The sequence below is a fragment of the Frankliniella occidentalis genome, unplaced genomic scaffold, assembly GCF_000697945.3.
Source record: "Frankliniella occidentalis isolate FOCC.00 unplaced genomic scaffold, Focc_3.1 Scaffold153, whole genome shotgun sequence".
Lineage (NCBI taxonomy): Eukaryota > Metazoa > Arthropoda > Insecta > Thysanoptera > Thripidae > Frankliniella > Frankliniella occidentalis.
Window position 1 is genome coordinate 100,644 of NW_026267280.1, and position 7,599 is coordinate 108,242.

The 7,599-nt window shown below is 56.6% G+C and overlaps 1 protein-coding gene across 1 annotated transcript in view; it reads right to left on the reverse strand.

Moving 5' to 3' along the window:
• The window catches only part of LOC113206228 (EF-hand domain-containing family member C2-like), a 49,402-nt gene extending 44,933 nt beyond the window's left edge, over positions 1-4,469 (reverse strand). The window contains exon 1 of the mRNA XM_052271195.1: positions 4,142-4,469. The gene's annotated coding sequence lies outside the window, so the exon portion shown is untranslated. The remainder of the gene's footprint in view (positions 1-4,141) is intronic.
• Between the last annotated feature and the right edge of the window lie 3,130 nt (positions 4,470-7,599).

A 7,599-nucleotide genomic window follows, 5' to 3' on the forward strand; every position in this document is an offset into this window, starting at 1 on the left:
AGCGGTCCTCGACCGATCGAGACAAAAGGCTATCTATAGTCCGGCGCAACAGAGAAAGTGAGAGGAGGGAGAGACGGCGGGAGAGAGGACACTCCAGCGGTCGCGAGAGGCGTGCGACCTGGCGGTGCAGCTGCTGCAGCACATCACCAGCACCATCTCCAGTACCGCCACTATTGTCCCCAGCAGCGCAACCTGCCCGACACTACGACACTACGTATATGTCGATGGAGTGTCCGCCGCACCGGCCTCTCTTCCCATCCGTTTGAGGAAGACAGCGGCGACGTTACCCACCTCTCCCACGGCCGCCACGCCACACTGTAAAAGTAATAATGGTTTTTGAACTAAATACTTTGCAACTTTATTTGCGGATGATTCCTGATCATTTTCTTGGCCGCAAGGTCTTCACAACTATAGAAAAATGATCAGCTATGGCAACCATTGTACGTACATGGTGCTCCCAGAGCCAACCAAACGATGGTTGCCCTTATGAATTGTCAGGGTGCGCAAGATTACAGCCCCACTCGAGCGAGCGGCAGCAGTCTCCTTTGCTCCTGGCCCCTCCCAACATTCAACTAATTTTGGCCCATCTCTCTGTAATAAATAAAATGTCTCACTTCATTAGCCGGATGTCGTGATGAGCGGACCTCCTGGGGGTGGGCGATGGGAATTCCTCAATAAAGTTAAAGTTGTAATTAGTCTTGAAATGCAGAAATACCCCGCGCGGACTCCGCGGCGTCCGGGGCGGGAGCGAGAGAGACAGAGAGAGAGAGAGGTGGGAGGGGGCGTCTGATAACAAGACGGTTCATCAGAGGCTGCCCGGCCCTACCCGGCGGCCACACTCAGAGCGAGGCGAAGGAGAAGCGCTACTCGCCGGTGATTATATCTTCAAAATATTTCTCCTCATTAAGACGAAGGAAAGCGGCGCAGCGCGAGGGATGCGAAAGCGTTATTATTTGCGCTGTGCAACACGGAGGACCACCCGCCCCGCCCCCGCACCGCACCAAGTCACGCTGATTAACGTCAAGCAGCAGGCGGCGGCGGGGGCGGCGAGGGCGGAGGGGCGGCGGGGGAAGCACGGTCATGTAAAAGAAGCTAATCAGAGTCTTATCGGCGACCGCGAGGCTGCCTCGACGCTGCCGCTCACGGCTGGAGGGGCGCTCCCCCTAAAGTCCCGGCCCAGCCCCGCACCGAGCTGAGCTGAGGCGCCCGGGAGGCTCACCGGGGCGTCGCGACGCACCGCTAATGGGCGCCGCCCCGAGATGAAAGCGAGCCAGAGATTGACGTTGGAATGTGGGGTGGGGTGGGGCGGGGTGGGTAGGGTGGGGCGTGGCAGCAGGGCATGGCGTGGCAAGGGGGTGAGCCGCCCGCCCGAGGAAATCACTCCACTCTGACTCTCCAGACATCGTTTTCGTTCACTATTGTATTTTGTGTCCGCTGTGGCGCGGGGCGGCGCGGGTCCCCACCCTCACCAAACTGTCATCCGCAAACGGGAGGAGGCGCGTCCCGCCTCGCCCCGCCGACCCGCACCGCGATCCCGCCGTGTCCTTTGTGGCGCCGCCCCCGTCCCCGCCCTCCACCCCGAAGTCATGCCTCGGCCGAGGCGCACCTGATGTCTGCTGGAGACCTGTACTCCGCCGGGCAGGACGCGGGGGGCTCGCGGCGAGCCTCGCGGTGCGCCAGGTACGTGACGCATGCAGGGCGAACTTTCGTGAAAGCTTCAGCGTGCTCAGTACTCCGCGCCACCTCCACCACCTGCGCGGACACACCCGATCTCCGCTGGAAGCCACGCCGGAGCAGGACACACATGCACGGCGAACGTTTCAGAATCGCTGCAACGTGCGCAGTGCTCCGGGCGACCACCTCCAGCACCTGCCGGTGCAAAGCCACCTCCCCACCACCACCACCACCTCGCCTTGCGTAAGGAGGCGCCTTTCAAGGCGAGGGCGCCGCTGCAGCGCGTCTCTAATGGCTGCAGCGGTAATCACCCGCGGCTGTCACCCGCAGCGAGCTCCTCTCGCCCGCAGCCGCAGCGCCACCGCCTGGGACCTCCGCCCCCACCTCCGGCCGACAACTGCGCTCTCCAGGAGTGGAGTCCTCGTTTTGTTTATCGGGGGGGAAGGGAAATAAAACTCGCTCTCCGATCATACACACCGCCCTGCCCATTTATTCAAACCCGCGCCGCGCCGGGCTCACGTGACGCGCGCGGCCGCGACGCCCGTGACAAGGACAGCGATCGACTATCTCCACCGCGGCCGACAAGCCGGTGATCACCGTTATGCCCGCCCGGCTCATTTCATGCTCACCCCGCCCCGTCCCGCTCCGCCGCGCCACACCGTGCGCGCGCGCGCCCTTGTTTGCGTTGTCGACGATTGACATACACGACGGCAGCGATAAGGTTCGAGGGCCCGAGCGCCCTGCACCGCCACGCGCCGCCCCGGTGAATCCCTGTGTGACACGCGGGGCGCGGCGGGCGCGGCGGAGCGGGGCGGGGCGGGGCGAGGCGGCGCCCTCCGGGACGTACGGCGCGGCGGGGTGGCGTCCGCGGGCGGGCCGGCCATGTCCGCACGCAGCCGCTATCGTAAAGGTGTGTCCGGGGCTCACCGCCATAAAACGAGCCGCGACAGCCGAGCTGCCCGCCCCGCTCCGCCTCGCCCCGCCACGACAGGGTTAATTGCCCGAAATGTTTGGCTTTGTCCGGACAAACATGAATGTGACTGGCCCGGCCGGTCCTAACCCTTGTAACCGCCCGTTCCGTGTCGCGGGGCCGGACGGGGACTGGCGGTGGGTGGTGGTGGCGGGGGGCAGAACGCCTCGAACAAAGCGGAAGTTGGCACAAAAACGGAACTCACGGCCGACGTGGCACGGACACGTTTTAGGCAATACAGAACGGATGACGAACCTAGTGTTCTACCTCGGGATACTTCCTCCTCCTCCCTGACCCTGACTGTCGTCGGACGGGGCGGAGCGAGCCGTTCGTCCGCATCCCGCGGACACCCACGCCGCAGCGCCGTCCGCCGACACAGAGTCTGCAGGCGCCTCTCGGTGCTGAGGAGCGAAATCGTAGGCTTAACGCCATCGCGACGAAATTCGGTAGAAAGAAATTGGCCGCCTTCGGAGCCCACCCGCATAGGAGATAAGAAATGCGGTTCAAAATTGGCGAATAAACAGGCCGGCCCCGCCGGTCCCCGCCCCGCCATGCACGCGCACCCCATCTTGCGGCCGAGGCGCGCCACGCAGCCTGGTGCCGTGGTAGGGCCGCCCGCACCCTCGCTCTGTTTCCATATTCGGTGGCAAAATGGGGGAAAATGCGGCGGAAACAAGGTTTGCAGGCAATAGCGAGCAAACAGTGGCGGTGCGGGGCGGGGCGGGGAAGGGCGTGACCGGTCAAGTAGCCCCCGGGGCCGCGCGCCAGCAAGCTGCCGCCGAGCGCGCGAAATTGCCTGTTTAGGTGCGCGTCGTCGTGGAGTCAGGGCCGGGTAGGGGAGGGCGAGCGTGTCGAAAAAAAAAAGAGCGTTATGTGGGAGCGGCGAGCAATCAGAGGTATTTGGGCACTTGCAAACGAAATTAAGTTTGCATATAGATTAGGAGAAAATCAAATTTTAACAATAATAAACCTGGTAATGAAGATACTTGGTTACAGGTATCGAATCTTTTATTCAATAGGCCTACTTTCTAAATATATTTCCACAACCAAAATCAGTTCATGAAGAGTGGGTGATTAGTCGTTTTCTTACTGACATCATCAGCTCATTCATATTGGTGTGGATCAGTTTTAAAGATCTAAGATATTTTTTATCCTCTTTTTAATTTCCACGCAATTAGTGTTCATACTATTAAGCTGTTATTTTTAGCCAGGCATATCATCCATCTATACAAACCCAGAATCGTAACATATATGAACAGTTAACTTTTTAGCTGTCGTAAAAGAGTAAAACAGTCTTGTAACTGGCACTCATCTTTCCAATCTCATTCTACTCAATGTTGAATGTTATTTGAGTTAGCAGTGAGTTTGCCTTCCCAGCTTTGACAAGAGCAGCTCACTCCTAAAAGCACTGTTGGAGCCAATCATGTCCTTTCCAGTCGCCACTACTGTATGCCTAGATGTTACTGACATTCATTCATGCAGAACAATTTAACTTACCGCATAATTTCGGTCATCAGGATTTGTCCAGCAGCTGAGCTGACAACAGGCTGATGAATGTCAGAAGGGGTGTCTCTCCCTCTCGGTTCTCGTCACTATAACCTCGACATCGGGCCGGGGGCCGGGCCACCGACAATGTTCCAGCCTTTCCTTTCACTGCGCACGACGACACCGACTATGCCCAAAAAAAGAAATTGATGTCACATTCACTTCACTACTACGACTGGAATTTGGAATCCGTTAATTTTCTACACTCTAAGGTAACAGAAACTCCCGCAGCCCACAGAACAACGCGATGAACAGCCCCATGCCCAGGTTTCATGGTTTTGTTCTCATACACCCACTCATACATTTCTCATTCTATTCGATTCCGGCTCCGGCTCCGGCACCGGCCACAAGGCCGCATTGTCTGCTGCAGCGCCAGGCATTTTTAAAAACACCCGCCCATTCTGGCCTTCCGTTGGCGACGCCATTGGCCACAAAACTGTGATTCTCTCTCTCTCTGCAGAGCAAGCAAAGTGGCAAAGTGCCAAGAACAATCTTGAAAGTGCATAAGTTCGGTCGACTTACTTCGGCTTCACCGGTTTTACAGAAGTATTTTCGTCCTACACATGTGTGTAATCAAATCTTAGTGGTGTAGTGTCTCTCCGTTGGAACGTAGGTGCGCGTCGTGAAATAAATGAACAAAAGTCCACGACACCTTGAGGAGGTTATGTCGGTTAGGCGAGCCTCTTCATTATTTCCTGTTCTGACGGGTGTCAGTCTAGCGGAGAGGATAGAAGTGGCATTCATCCTCTGTCTTCGGCATTGGCTTCTTCGGTGAGTGTTTCATACCTTTACTTTAACGTCATCACGCGTGATCCGTTACATGGACAAGTAGGACAATGTCAAGAAGCGAGCTGTGTGTGTTGCCTTTCGTTAACTAAGCAAATTGTCTGGGGTGCGTTTTGCCATGTAAGTTAATGTGAGCCTGACTTATGTCACCCCCAACAACTCTGCAATTTAATGAATCCTTCTACAACTCTATAAAAGATTTTGTAATCCCCCAGACCGCCCCAGACACTCGAAGGTCAGCGGAAGAACATCCCCACCGAGGACTGCGTGAGGGTGGCCGCCTGCTGTATGGTTGTTTAATATCCTGTCCAGTTCGAGGCAATTTTCCTCGCCGCACCCTTCGCCCCCTCTCCACTCCCCTTCCCTCCCGCTCACCCCCGCGCCCCGCGCAGCGCCACAGCCCCTACCACCCCACCCATGTCGCGCACCGCCCCTCGGAGACCGCCAGAAAGAGGCAGCTGAGGCGCCGAAGTGAAGTGGCGTGACAAAAATCAACAAGCCCTCGGACCTCCGGGACCTCCGGTCGGAGTAGAAATAATCAGCAGGGCGTTACAGCAGGCGTTACAGGGGGGCGTTACTTATGCCGGGGAGCTGAATCGTCAGGAAGGTGCTGGTTATGCACCCCCTTCGCCCCGCTAGCCCCTCAAAATCAACATTATTCTGCATGTTTTTTCATGAGATATTGAAGTGTGTTAAATTCATTTTTTCTTTTTGATATGAACGCTTTTAAGGGTTCCGTATACCCAGCCGAAAAAAAAAAACAACTCGAGGTGACTGCGAGCGTAGTAGAAAGGGGTTGTGGTACTCCGGGACAACCGCAGCCGCCCCGACCTTCTTCCCCGGGCCTTCGGTCGCCACCCACACCCTGGGCGACACCGCACAACGACGACGACCACTGCCCCGCCACCTTTGGTGCGCGACGCGTGACCCGCGCCGCGTGGCGTGGCGTGGCGCGGAGAGCCTCTTACAACACAATTTGCACATTAAGATGCAAATGCGGTCACGTGGGTCGCCTGCAGGGGCATGCCCGGGCATGCCGCCGGGCCATGTCGTGCGCCTCGCGTGCGTGGGCCGGCCTGCATGGGACCACAACGCCGCCGCCGAACGGGCGTTCGCCGAGCTGCATTGCGAAGGGGGAGCTTATGAGCCTCGAGGACCTTGGCGAGTGCAGCTCAAGTAAACTTCAAACAACATCAGTGAGTTTGTTTTTCATTAACTTTTGAGGAACTTCAATTTTCTATTGTCGATCATAACAAGAAGTGTTTAAAAAATAAATTGCACTTTCGCTCAAGTGCGCTTTTACCCGAAGTTCAAGCGTGTATCTGCTTGTATCTTAAAATCATTTTCAAGCAAACTGAGGTGATGCGGTCTAGAAAGTTACCTGACTTACCACAATTTGAAAAAAGACGACAAAAAAAGTATATTACTGAAAATTTTGCATTTTATTTCTTTGAAGGACAATCATTTTTTTTTTAAAGGTCGAACAACAGTGCTACTATTCTTTACCCACGACCCACGACCCCTAACAGATCTTGGCATATAACAGGGGAGGGACACGAAAAGGCAGTGTTGGATGTGAATACCCATGCAGAGCAGCCCTGTCGTGGCACTGCGAGACACTGAGCGCCGGAAGCAGCCCTAGTGATGGATGTGGCTCCGGAGGCGTGCGGGGTCGTGTGGGGCCGTGGCCTGCTGGGGCACGCGACCAGAGGAAATCACATAACAGAGAAGGACGGGCGAGTGAGCGGGAAAGAGCAGCTAAGGCCCGTAGGGAAACATGTATATGTTTACCGCAGGAAAATAAACTTCCATATTTATTTATTTTTTGCCTTTTATTGACGCGCCTAATTTACTGGACGTTCATACATTTTTTTTCGGATTGTATTAATAAGACTTTAACCATGGCGATGAGAGCTCGAAAGAAAGAGCAGCCGCAGCAGCAAAAAGGTCTCTGCCAATAAAGCAGAGCCATTTTCGGGTGTATGGGTGGGTGTGAGAGTGCGACGGAGGTCTCGCTGATAACTCGCAGAACTGAAACTGAATTTGCCCCGCCTCATTCACACACTCGACTTTCATTCGTCCCCCCTCCCCACCTCTCGCCCCGCCGCCGGCTAAAGGCACAGGGGCATGATTTCATTTGTGACCCATTCATGCGCGGGGAGCAGCGAGGAATGCTCCGGCGGTGATGGTATCATCGTGACGGGGAGCGGGAAGGGGTTGACGCCGCGCCCTCCCTCTCTCCCTTCCCCTCTCTCCCTCCTCTCCCTCTCACTCACTCATCATGTTAAGCCTCTATTACGATACGGGGCGACTCGAGCGCCAACGCGTTTTGCCGGCAGTGTACACAGAAATGTGCTGCTTAAATAAAGTGCAGCAAGAACAAAGAGCCGTAACTTTCGTTCCGGCTACGAGACTCTGACCGCGCATAGCCAGCCGTCTGGGCGGTGTGGAGGTGGTGGTGGAGTGGTGGTGGTGGTTCAGCGTGCAAAGGATTCCGGTGGCGGGGCGGGGCGGGGCGTGTGCCGTTATGGCAATGGCCCGCTGGCGGGGCGGCGCCGTGACCACGCCACAGATCCGTATCTCCCCGCTGCGCTGCCCGGTGGCCTACCTCGCCTGGGGGCCGC